Source organism: Phyllobates terribilis, unplaced genomic scaffold (assembly GCF_046119375.1).
Source record: "Phyllobates terribilis strain yellow unplaced genomic scaffold, ASM4611937v1 Scaffold_169__1_contigs__length_4117513, whole genome shotgun sequence".
NCBI classification, from domain to species: domain Eukaryota; kingdom Metazoa; phylum Chordata; class Amphibia; order Anura; family Dendrobatidae; genus Phyllobates; species Phyllobates terribilis.
Window position 1 is genome coordinate 1,843,526 of NW_027362929.1, and position 11,600 is coordinate 1,855,125.

The window sequence follows — 11,600 nt, forward strand, 5'->3', positions numbered from 1 at the left end:
AGGTATATAAAGGCTCAGAGCCTATTATGACACGCGCAGCCAGCGTTCCATTGCCACATTCCGTCTACTGCAGGCGGGATACCTGGATGGCTGAATGTCACTGAGAAGCTCACAGAGACCGCCATAAGCAACAGTTTAAAAGAATGCCACAGACTAATCAACCAAACTTTTTGGGTTGGTTTCTCTTTTATAGTCTGCAGGCATTAAATGAAAGAAGTCAGTGTTCCAGCAGAGGGAGACAACGTTTCAGAAAAGGCATTGTAGCAAACCAAAAAAGAAATTTTAAGCGCAGCAGAGTAACCAGCTCACATACCTGTTAGCTCAGGTGAGTTTAAAAGGCTGCTGTTGATAACAAGGGCATTTGCTAAATAGATGGTGTGTGTGCAACAATATACTGAAAGGTCAATTATATTGTGCAGCTTATCTCACCACCTGTAGTTATTTAGGTGAAAGCTCCAAAATGCTTGCCTAATATGTCTGTTTATCCAAAAGGAAGTATAGAGGGAGAGCTAGATAGATAGCATTGCATTACATTACATTACATGGCAATGCAATGCACAGTTGCTGAAGTTGAACCAAAATGAGCTTGTCATCTGGCTTCTGCAACTTTTAACATGAAAAATCCAATGAGGAGAAGAAAAGCAAAGCCAAAGAGTCCATCCCAAAATCTGACAAACAAGCAAAATGAACAAAAAGCATTGAATTCAATTCTTTCTGATTTTAGAAACTGCATTAAAGAAGGGGTGCACCGGTCCTGGAGATACTGCAATACCAGGTCAATGCGTGGAGTGGACAGAGCAAGCTCTTTTTCCATCTCCCTGTTCTAAAAATCCATTTAATATATGGTCCCCAGATAGGGGACGTATCAGATATTAAACTGATAAGAACAGATACTACACTTGATCTTAGCCAAAAGGCCGAGAAGCGATAACCAGAATTGGTTTCCGACTACGGTGCCACCCAAGGATTCTGAAAAGTCCATTTGTGGAGATGGCCACCTGGACTCCCGTTAAGAAGACATGCTGTCAACCTCTAGATCCCTCACATGCCTGCACTTTTCGGCTTGCTGCTGCTGCAATCCACGCGTTTTAGATCTGCATAACTCCACCTCTTTTAGCACAGTACCCTCAACCCCCGGCTGTTCCCACCCGCCTCAACACCGTTGGAAGGGAGGAGAAGCAATTAAGGCGGGGGGGGTGTGGAACGAGCAGCTGTCTACCCTTAGCAGGAGGGTTGCTGATTAATTACCTCTCCTGCTGCTGCTGCTGCTGGCTGTCCAGCAGCAGACTGAAGGTGGCTGCTGCTGTGCGCAGGTATATAAAGGCTCAGAGCCTATTATGACACGCGCAGCCAGCGTTCCATTGCCACATTCCGTCTACTGCAGGCGGGATACCTGGATGGCTGAATGTCACTGAGAAGCTCACAGAGACCGCCATAAGCAACAGTTTAAAAGAATGCCACAGACTAATCAACCAAACTTTTTGGGTTGGTTTCTCTTTTATAGTCTGCAGGCATTAAATGAAAGAAGTCAGTGTTCCAGCAGAGGGAGACAACGTTTCAGAAAAGGCATTGTAGCAAACCAAAAAAGAAATTTTAAGCGCAGCAGAGTAACCAGCTCACATACCTGTTAGCTCAGGTGAGTTTAAAAGGCTGCTGTTGATAACAAGGGCATTTGCTAAATAGATGGTGTGTGTGCAACAATATACTGAAAGGTCAATTATATTGTGCAGCTTATCTCACCACCTGTAGTTATTTAGGTGAAAGCTCCAAAATGCTTGCCTAATATGTCTGTTTATCCAAAAGGAAGTATAGAGGGAGAGCTAGATAGATAGCATTGCATTACATTACATTACATGGCAATGCAATGCACAGTTGCTGAAGTTGAACCAAAATGAGCTTGTCATCTGGCTTCTGCAACTTTTAACATGAAAAATCCAATGAGGAGAAGAAAAGCAAAGCCAAAGAGTCCATCCCAAAATCCGACAAACAAGCAAAATGAACAAAAAGCATTGAATTCAATTCTTTCTGATTTTAGAAACTGCATTAAAGAAGGGGTGCACCGGTCCTGGAGATACTGCAATACCAGGTCAATGCGTGGAGTGGACAGAGCAAGCTCTTTTTCCATCTCCCTGTTCTAAAAATCCATTTAATATATGGTCCCCAGATAGGGGACGTATCAGATATTAAACTGATAAGAACAGATACTACACTTGATCTTAGCCAAAAGGCCGAGAAGCGATAACCAGAATTGGTTTCCGACTACGGTGCCACCCAAGGATTCTGAAAAGTCCATTTGTGGAGATGGCCACCTGGGCTCCCGTTAAGAAGACATGCTGTCAACCTCTAGATCCCTCACATGCCTGCACTTTTCGGCTTGCTGCTGCTGCAATCCACGCGTTTTAGATCTGCATAACTCCACCTCTTTTAGCACAGTACCCTCAACCCCCGGCTGTTCCCACCCGCCTCAACACCATTGGAAGGGAGGAGAAAAAATTAAGGCGGGGGGGGGGGTGGAACGAGCAGCTGTCTACCCTTAGCAGGAGGGTTGCTGAGTAATTACCTCTCCTGCTGCTGCTGCTGCTGGCTGTCCAGCAGCAGACTGAAGGTGGCTGCTGCTGTGCGCAGGTATATAAAGGCTCAGAGCCTATTATGACACGCGCAGCCAGCGTTCCATTGCCACATTCCGTCTACTGCAGGCGGGATACCTGGATGGCTGAATGTCACTGAGAAGCTCACAGAGACCGCCATAAGCAACAGTTTAAAAGAATGCCACAGACTAATCAACCAAACTTTTTGGGTTGGTTTCTCTTTTATAGTCTGCAGGCATTAAATGAAAGAAGTCAGTGTTCCAGCAGAGGGAGACAACGTTTCAGAAAAGGCATTGTAGCAAACCAAAAAAGAAATTTTAAGCGCAGCAGAGTAACCAGCTCACATACCTGTTAGCTCAGGTGAGTTTAAAAGGCTGCTGTTGATAACAAGGGCATTTGCTAAATAGATGGTGTGTGTGCAACAATATACTGAAAGGTCAATTATATTGTGCAGCTTATCTCACCACCTGTAGTTATTTAGGTGAAAGCTCCAAAATGCTTGCCTAATATGTCTGTTTATCCAAAAGGAAGTATAGAGGGAGAGCTAGATAGATAGCATTGCATTACATTACATTACATGGCAATGCAATGCACAGTTGCTGAAGTTGAACCAAAATGAGCTTGTCATCTGGCTTCTGCAACTTTTAACATGAAAAATCCAATGAGGAGAAGAAAAGCAAAGCCAAAGAGTCCATCCCAAAATCCGACAAACAAGCAAAATGAACAAAAAGCATTGAATTCAATTCTTTCTGATTTTAGAAACTGCATTAAAGAAGGGGTGCACCGTTCCTGGAGATACTGCAATACCAGGTCAATGCGTGGAGTGGACAGAGCAAGCTCTTTTTCCATCTCCCTGTTCTAAAAATCCATTTAATATATGGTCCCCAGATAGGGGACGTATCAGATATTAAACTGATAAGAACAGATACTACACTTGATCTTAGCCAAAAGGCCGAGAAGCGATAACCAGAATTGGTTTCCGACTACGGTGCCACCCAAGGATTCTGAAAAGTCCATTTGTGGAGATGGCCACCTGGACTCCCGTTAAGAAGACATGCTGTCAACCTCTAGATCCCTCACATGCCTGCACTTTTCGGCTTGCTGCTGCTGCAATCCACGCGTTTTAGATCTGCATAACTCCACCTGTTTTAGCACAGTACCCTCAACCCCCGGCTGTTCCCACCCGCCTCAACACCGTTGGAAGGGAGGAGAACCAATTAAGGCGGGGGGGGGGTGGAACGAGCAGCTGTCTACCCTTAGCAGGAGGGTTGCTGATTAATTACCTCTCCTGCTGCTGCTGCTGCTGGCTGTCCAGCAGCAGACTGAAGGTGGCTGCTGCTGTGCGCAGGTATATAAAGGCTCAGAGCCTATTATGACACGCGCAGCCAGCGTTCCATTGCCACATTCCGTCTACTGCAGGCGGGATACCTGGATGGCTGAATGTCACTGAGAAGCTCACAGAGACCGCCATAAGCAACAGTTTAAAAGAATGCCACAGACTAATCAACCAAACTTTTTGGGTTGGTTTCTCTTTTATAGTCTGCAGGCATTAAATGAAAGAAGTCAGTGTTCCAGCAGAGGGAGACAACGTTTCAGAAAAGGCATTGTAGCAAACCAAAAAAGAAATTTTAAGCGCAGCAGAGTAACCAGCTCACATACCTGTTAGCTCAGGTGAGTTTAAAAGGCTGCTGTTGATAACAAGGGCATTTGCTAAATAGATGGTGTGTGTGCAACAATATACTGAAAGGTCAATTATATTGTGCAGCTTATCTCACCACCTGTAGTTATTTAGGTGAAAGCTCCAAAATGCTTGCCTAATATGTCTGTTTATCCAAAAGGAAGTATAGAGGGAGAGCTAGATAGATAGCATTGCATTACATTACATTACATGGCAATGCAATGCACAGTTGCTGAAGTTGAACCAAAATGAGCTTGTCATCTGGCTTCTGCAACTTTTAACATGAAAAATCCAATGAGGAGAAGAAAAGCAAAGCCAAAGAGTCCATCCCAAAATCCGACAAACAAGCAAAATGAACAAAAAGCATTGAATTCAATTCTTTCTGATTTTAGAAACTGCATTAAAGAAGGGGTGCACCGGTCCTGGAGATACTGCAATACCAGGTCAATGCGTGGAGTGGACAGAGCAAGCTCTTTTTCCATCTCCCTGTTCTAAAAATCCATTTAATATATGGTCCCCAGATAGGGGACGTATCAGATATTAAACTGATAAGAACAGATACTACACTTGATCTTAGCCAAAAGGCCGAGAAGCGATAACCAGAATTGGTTTCCGACTACGGTGCCACCCAAGGATTCTGAAAAGTCCATTTGTGGAGATGGCCACCTGGACTCCCGTTAAGAAGACATGCTGTCAACCTCTAGATCCCTCACATGCCTGCACTTTTCGGCTTGCTGCTGCTGCAATCCACGCGTTTTAGATCTGCATAACTCCACCTCTTTTAGCACAGTACCCTCAACCCCCGGCTGTTCCCACCCGCCTCAACACCGTTGGAAGGGAGGAGAACCAATTAAGGCGGGGGGGGGGGGAGTGGAACGAGCAGCTGTCTACCCTTAGCAGGAGGGTTGCTGATTAATTACCTCTCCTGCTGCTGCTGCTGCTGGCTGTCCAGCAGCAGACTGAAGGTGGCTACTGCTGTGCGCAGGTATATAAAGGCTCAGAGCCTATTATGACACGCGCAGCCAGCGTTCCATTGCCACATTCCGTCTACTGCAGGCGGGATACCTGGATGGCTGAATGTCACTGAGAAGCTCACAGAGACCGCCATAAGCAACAGTTTAAAAGAATGCCACAGACTAATCAACCAAACTTTTTGGGTTGGTTTCTCTTTTATAGTCTGCAGGCATTAAATGAAAGAAGTCAGTGTTCCAGCAGAGGGAGACAACGTTTCAGAAAAGGCATTGTAGCAAACCAAAAAAGAAATTTTAAGCGCAGCAGAGTAACCAGCTCACATACCTGTTAGCTCAGGTGAGTTTAAAAGGCTGCTGTTGATAACAAGGGCATTTGCTAAATAGATGGTGTGTGTGCAACAATATACTGAAAGGTCAATTATATTGTGCAGCTTATCTCACCACCTGTAGTTATTTAGGTGAAAGCTCCAAAATGCTTGCCTAATATGTCTGTTTATCCAAAAGGAAGTATAGAGGGAGAGCTAGATAGATAGCATTGCATTACATTACATTACATGGCAATGCAATGCACAGTTGCTGAAGTTGAACCAAAATGAGCTTGTCATCTGGCTTCTGCAACTTTTAACATGAAAAATCCAATGAGGAGAAGAAAAGCAAAGCCAAAGAGTCCATCCCAAAATCCGACAAACAAGCAAAATGAACAAAAAGCATTGAATTCAATTCTTTCTGATTTTAGAAACTGCATTAAAGAAGGGGTGCACCGGTCCTGGAGATACTGCAATACCAGGTCAATGCGTGGAGTGGACAGAGCAAGCTCTTTTTCCATCTCCCTGTTCTAAAAATCCATTTAATATATGGTCCCCAGATAGGGGACGTATCAGATATTAAACTGATAAGAACAGATACTACACTTGATCTTAGCCAAAAGGCCGAGAAGCGATAACCAGAATTGGTTTCCGACTACGGTGCCACCCAAGGATTCTGAAAAGTCCATTTGTGGAGATGGCCACCTGGACTCCCGTTAAGAAGACATGCTGTCAACCTCTAGATCCCTCACATGCCTGCACTTTTCGGCTTGCTGCTGCTGCAATCCACGCGTTTTAGATCTGCATAACTCCACCTCTTTTAGCACAGTACCCTCAACCCCCGGCTGTTCCCACCCGCCTCAACACCGTTGGAAGGGAGGAGAACCAATTAAGGCGGGGGGGGGGTGGAACGAGCAGCTGTCTACCCTTAGCAGGAGGGTTGCTGATTAATTACCTCTCCTGCTGCTGCTGCTGCTGGCTGTCCAGCAGCAGACTGAAGGTGGCTGCTGCTGTGCGCAGGTATATAAAGGCTCAGAGCCTATTATGACACGCGCAGCCAGCGTTCCATTGCCACATTCCGTCTACTGCAGGCGGGATACCTGGATGGCTGAATGTCACTGAGAAGCTCACAGAGACCGCCATAAGCAACAGTTTAAAAGAATGCCACAGACTAATCAACCAAACTTTTTGGGTTGGTTTCTCTTTTATAGTCTGCAGGCATTAAATGAAAGAAGTCAGTGTTCCAGCAGAGGGAGACAACGTTTCAGAAAAGGCATTGTAGCAAACCAAAAAAGAAATTTTAAGCGCAGCAGAGTAACCAGCTCACATACCTGTTAGCTCAGGTGAGTTTAAAAGGCTGCTGTTGATAACAAGGGCATTTGCTAAATAGATGGTGTGTGTGCAACAATATACTGAAAGGTCAATTATATTGTGTAGCTTATCTCACCACCTGTAGTTATTTAGGTGAAAGCTCCAAAATGCTTGCCTAATATGTCTGTTTATCCAAAAGGAAGTATAGAGGGAGAGCTAGATAGATAGCATTGCATTACATTACATTACATGGCAATGCAATGCACAGTTGCTGAAGTTGAACCAAAATGAGCTTGTCATCTGGCTTCTGCAACTTTTAACATGAAAAATCCAATGAGGAGAAGAAAAGCAAAGCCAAAGAGTCCATCCCAAAATCCGACAAACAAGCAAAATGAACAAAAAGCATTGAATTCAATTCTTTCTGATTTTAGAAACTGCATTAAAGAAGGGGTGCACCGGTCCTGGAGATACTGCAATACCAGGTCAATGCGTGGAGTGGACAGAGCAAGCTCTTTTTCCATCTCCCTGTTCTAAAAATCCATTTAATATATGGTCCCCAGATAGGGGACGTATCAGATATTAAACTGATAAGAACAGATACTACACTTGATCTTAGCCAAAAGGCCGAGAAGCGATAACCAGAATTGGTTTCCGACTACGGTGCCACCCAAGGATTCTGAAAAGTCCATTTGTGGAGATGGCCACCTGGACTCCCGTTAAGAAGACATGCTGTCAACCTCTAGATCCCTCACATGCCTGCACTTTTCGGCTTGCTGCTAGTGCAATCCACGCGTTTTAGATCTGCATAACTCCACCTCTTTTAGCACAGTACCCTCAACCCCCGGCTGTTCCCACCCGCCTCAACACCGTTGGAAGGGAGGAGAACCAATTAAGGCGGGGGGGGGAGGGGGTGGAACGAGCAGCTGTCTACCCTTAGCAGGAGGGTTGCTGATTAATTACCTCTCCTGCTGCTGCTGCTGCTGGCTGTCCAGCAGCAGACTGAAGGTGGCTGCTGCTGTGCGCAGGTATATAAAGGCTCAGAGCCTATTATGACACGCGCAGCCAGTGTTCCATTGCCACATTCCGTCTACTGCAGGCGGGATACCTGGATGGCTGAATGTCACTGAGAAGCTCACAGAGACCGCCATAAGCAACAGTTTAAAAGAATGCCACAGACTAATCAACCAAACTTTTTGGGTTGGTTTCTCTTTTATAGTCTGCAGGCATTAAATGAAAGAAGTCAGTGTTCCAGCAGAGGGAGACAACGTTTCAGAAAAGGCATTGTAGCAAACCAAAAAAGAAATTTTAAGCGCAGCAGAGTAACCAGCTCACATACCTGTTAGCTCAGGTGAGTTTAAAAGGCTGCTGTTGATAACAAGGGCATTTGCTAAATAGATGGTGTGTGTGCAACAATATACTGAAAGGTCAATTATATTGTGCAGCTTATCTCACCACCTGTAGTTATTTAGGTGAAAGCTCCAAAATGCTTGCCTAATATGTCTGTTTATCCAAAAGGAAGTATAGAGGGAGAGCTAGATAGATAGCATTGCATTACATTACATTACATGGCAATGCAATGCACAGTTGCTGAAGTTGAACCAAAATGAGCTTGTCATCTGGCTTCTGCAACTTTTAACATGAAAAATCCAATGAGGAGAAGAAAAGCAAAGCCAAAGAGTCCATCCCAAAATCCGACAAACAAGCAAAATGAACAAAAAGCATTGAATTCAATTCTTTCTGATTTTAGAAACTGCATTAAAGAAGGGGTGCACCGGTCCTGGAGATACTGCAATACCAGGTCAATGCGTGGAGTGGACAGAGCAAGCTCTTTTTCCATCTCCCTGTTCTAAAAATCCATTTAATATATGGTCCCCAGATAGGGGACGTATCAGATATTAAACTGATAAGAACAGATACTACACTTTATCTTAGCCAAAAGGCCGAGTAGCGATAACCAGAATTGGTTTCCGACTACGGTGCCACCCAAGGATTCTGAAAAGTCCATTTGTGGAGATGGCCACCTGGACTCCCGTTAAGAAGACATGCTGTCAACCTCTAGATCCCTCACATGCCTGCACTTTTCGGCTTGCTGCTGCTGCAATCCACGCGTTTTAGATCTGCATAACTCCACCTCTTTTAGCACAGTACCCTCAACCCCCGGCTGTTCCCACCCGCCTCAACACCGTTGGAAGGGAGGAGAACCAATTAAGGCGGGGGGGGGGTGGAACGAGCAGCTGTCTACCCTTAGCAGGAGGGTTGCTGATTAATTACCTCTCCTGCTGCTGCTGCTGCTGGCTGTCCAGCAGCAGACTGAAGGTGGCTGCTGCTGTGCGCAGGTATATAAAGGCTCAGAGCCTATTATGACACGCGCAGCCAGTGTTCCATTGCCACATTCCGTCTACTGCAGGCGGGATACCTGGATGGCTGAATGTCACTGAGAAGCTCACAGAGACCGCCATAAGCAACAGTTTAAAAGAATGCCACAGACTAATCAACCAAACTTTTTGGGTTGGTTTCTCTTTTATAGTCTGCAGGCATTAAATGAAAGAAGTCAGTGTTCCAGCAGAGGGAGACAACGTTTCAGAAAAGGCATTGTAGCAAACCAAAAAAGAAATTTTAAGCGCAGCAGAGTAACCAGCTCACATACCTGTTAGCTCAGGTGAGTTTAAAAGGCTGCTGTTGATAACAAGGGCATTTGCTAAATAGATGGTGTGTGTGCAACAATATACTGAAAGGTCAATTATATTGTGCAGCTTATCTCACCACCTGTAGTTATTTAGGTGAAAGCTCCAAAATGCTTGCCTAATATGTCTGTTTATCCAAAAGGAAGTATAGAGGGAGAGCTAGATAGATAGCATTGCATTACATTACATTACATGGCAATGCAATGCACAGTTGCTGAAGTTGAACCAAAATGAGCTTGTCATCTGGCTTCTGCAACTTTTAACATGAAAAATCCAATGAGGAGAAGAAAAGCAAAGCCAAAGAGTCCATCCCAAAATCCGACAAACAAGCAAAATGAACAAAAAGCATTGAATTCAATTCTTTCTGATTTTAGAAACTGCATTAAAGAAGGGGTGCACCGGTCCTGGAGATACTGCAATACCAGGTCAATGCGTGGAGTGGACAGAGCAAGCTCTTTTTCCATCTCCCTGTTCTAAAAATCCATTTAATATATGGTCCCCAGATAGGGGACGTATCAGATATTAAACTGATAAGAACAGATACTACACTTGATCTTAGCCAAAAGGCCGAGAAGCGATAACCAGAATTGGTTTCCGACTACGGTGCCACCCAAGGATTCTGAAAAGTCCATTTGTGGAGATGGCCACCTGGACTTCCGTTAAGAAGACATGCTGTCAACCTCTAGATCCCTCACATGCCTGCACTTTTCGGCTTGCTGCTGCTGCAATCCACGCGTTTTAGATCTGCATAACTCCACCTCTTTTAGCACAGTACCCTCAACCCCCGGCTGTTCCCACCCGCCTCAACACCGTTGGAAGGGAGGAGAACCAATTAAGGCGGGGGGGGGGGGGTGGAACGAGCAGCTGTCTACCCTTAGCAGGAGGGTTGCTGATTAATTACCTCTCCTGCTGCTGCTGCTGCTGGCTGTCCAGCAGCAGACTGAAGGTGGCTGCTGCTGTGCGCAGGTATATAAAGGCTCAGAGCCTATTATGACACGCGCAGCCAGCGTTCCATTGCCACATTCCGTCTACTGCAGGCGGGATACCTGGATGGCTGAATGTCACTGAGAAGCTCACAGAGACCGCCATAAGCAACAGTTTAAAAGAATGCCACAGACTAATCAACCAAACTTTTTGGGTTGGTTTCTCTTTTATAGTCTGCAGGCATTAAATGAAAGAAGTCAGTGTTCCAGCAGAGGGAGACAACGTTTCAGAAAAGGCATTGTAGCAAACCAAAAAAGAAATTTTAAGCGCAGCAGAGTAACCAGCTCACATACCTGTTAGCTCAGGTGAGTTTAAAAGGCTGCTGTTGATAACAAGGGCATTTGCTAAATAGATGGTGTGTGTGCAACAATATACTGAAAGGTCAATTATATTGTGCAGCTTATCTCACCACCTGTAGTTATTTAGGTGAAAGCTCCAAAATGCTTGCCTAATATGTCTGTTTATCCAAAAGGAAGTATAGAGGGAGAGCTAGATAGATAGCATTGCATTACATTACATTACATGGCAATGCAATGCACAGTTGCTGAAGTTGAACCAAAATGAGCTTGTCATCTGGCTTCTGCAACTTTTAACATGAAAAATCCAATGAGGAGAAGAAAAGCAAAGCCAAAGAGTCCATCCCAAAATCTGACAAACAAGCAAAATGAACAAAAAGCATTGAATTCAATTCTTTCTGATTTTAGAAACTGCATTAAAGAAGGGGTGCACCGGTCCTGGAGATACTGCAATACCAGGTCAATGCGTGGAGTGGACAGAGCAAGCTCTTTTTCCATCTCCCTGTTCTAAAAATCCATTTAATATATGGTCCCCAGATAGGGGACGTATCAGATATTAAACTGATAAGAACAGATACTACACTTGATCTTAGCCAAAAGGCCGAGAAGCGATAACCAGAATTGGTTTCCGACTACGGTGCCACCCAAGGATTCTGAAAAGTCCATTTGTGGAGATGGCCACCTGGACTCCCGTTAAGAAGACATGCTGTCAACCTCTAGATCCCTCACATGCCTGCACTTTTCGGCTTGCTGCTGCTGCAATCCACGCGTTTTAGATCTGCA

The 11,600-nt window shown here is 44.8% G+C and overlaps 9 non-coding genes across 9 annotated transcripts; all 9 read right to left on the reverse strand.

Annotated features, from left to right (window-relative positions):
- Nucleotides 1–738: 738 nt before the first annotated feature.
- LOC141208698 (U2 spliceosomal RNA) lies at nt 739–929 on the reverse strand. The gene has a single exon (XR_012278917.1). It is a non-coding gene; the product is annotated as a U2 spliceosomal RNA (small nuclear RNA).
- Nucleotides 930–2,049: 1,120 nt separating this feature from the next.
- LOC141208699 (U2 spliceosomal RNA) lies at nt 2,050–2,240 on the reverse strand. Its single transcript, XR_012278918.1, has one exon. It is a non-coding gene; the product is annotated as a U2 spliceosomal RNA (small nuclear RNA).
- Nucleotides 2,241–3,361: 1,121 nt separating this feature from the next.
- On the reverse strand, nt 3,362–3,552 carry LOC141210476 (U2 spliceosomal RNA). Its single transcript, XR_012280644.1, has one exon. It is a non-coding gene; the product is annotated as a U2 spliceosomal RNA (small nuclear RNA).
- A 1,120-nt stretch (nt 3,553–4,672) lies between these two features.
- LOC141208700 (U2 spliceosomal RNA) lies at nt 4,673–4,863 on the reverse strand. The gene has a single exon (XR_012278919.1). It is a non-coding gene; the product is annotated as a U2 spliceosomal RNA (small nuclear RNA).
- A 1,124-nt stretch (nt 4,864–5,987) lies between these two features.
- On the reverse strand, nt 5,988–6,178 carry LOC141208701 (U2 spliceosomal RNA). Its single transcript, XR_012278920.1, has one exon. It is a non-coding gene; the product is annotated as a U2 spliceosomal RNA (small nuclear RNA).
- Nucleotides 6,179–7,298: 1,120 nt separating this feature from the next.
- LOC141208703 (U2 spliceosomal RNA) lies at nt 7,299–7,489 on the reverse strand. Its single transcript, XR_012278921.1, has one exon. It is a non-coding gene; the product is annotated as a U2 spliceosomal RNA (small nuclear RNA).
- A 1,125-nt stretch (nt 7,490–8,614) lies between these two features.
- Nucleotides 8,615–8,805, reverse strand: LOC141210498 (U2 spliceosomal RNA). Its single transcript, XR_012280665.1, has one exon. It is a non-coding gene; the product is annotated as a U2 spliceosomal RNA (small nuclear RNA).
- A 1,120-nt stretch (nt 8,806–9,925) lies between these two features.
- On the reverse strand, nt 9,926–10,116 carry LOC141208704 (U2 spliceosomal RNA). The gene has a single exon (XR_012278922.1). It is a non-coding gene; the product is annotated as a U2 spliceosomal RNA (small nuclear RNA).
- Nucleotides 10,117–11,239: 1,123 nt separating this feature from the next.
- LOC141208705 (U2 spliceosomal RNA) lies at nt 11,240–11,430 on the reverse strand. Its single transcript, XR_012278923.1, has one exon. It is a non-coding gene; the product is annotated as a U2 spliceosomal RNA (small nuclear RNA).
- Nucleotides 11,431–11,600: the final 170 nt, after the last annotated feature.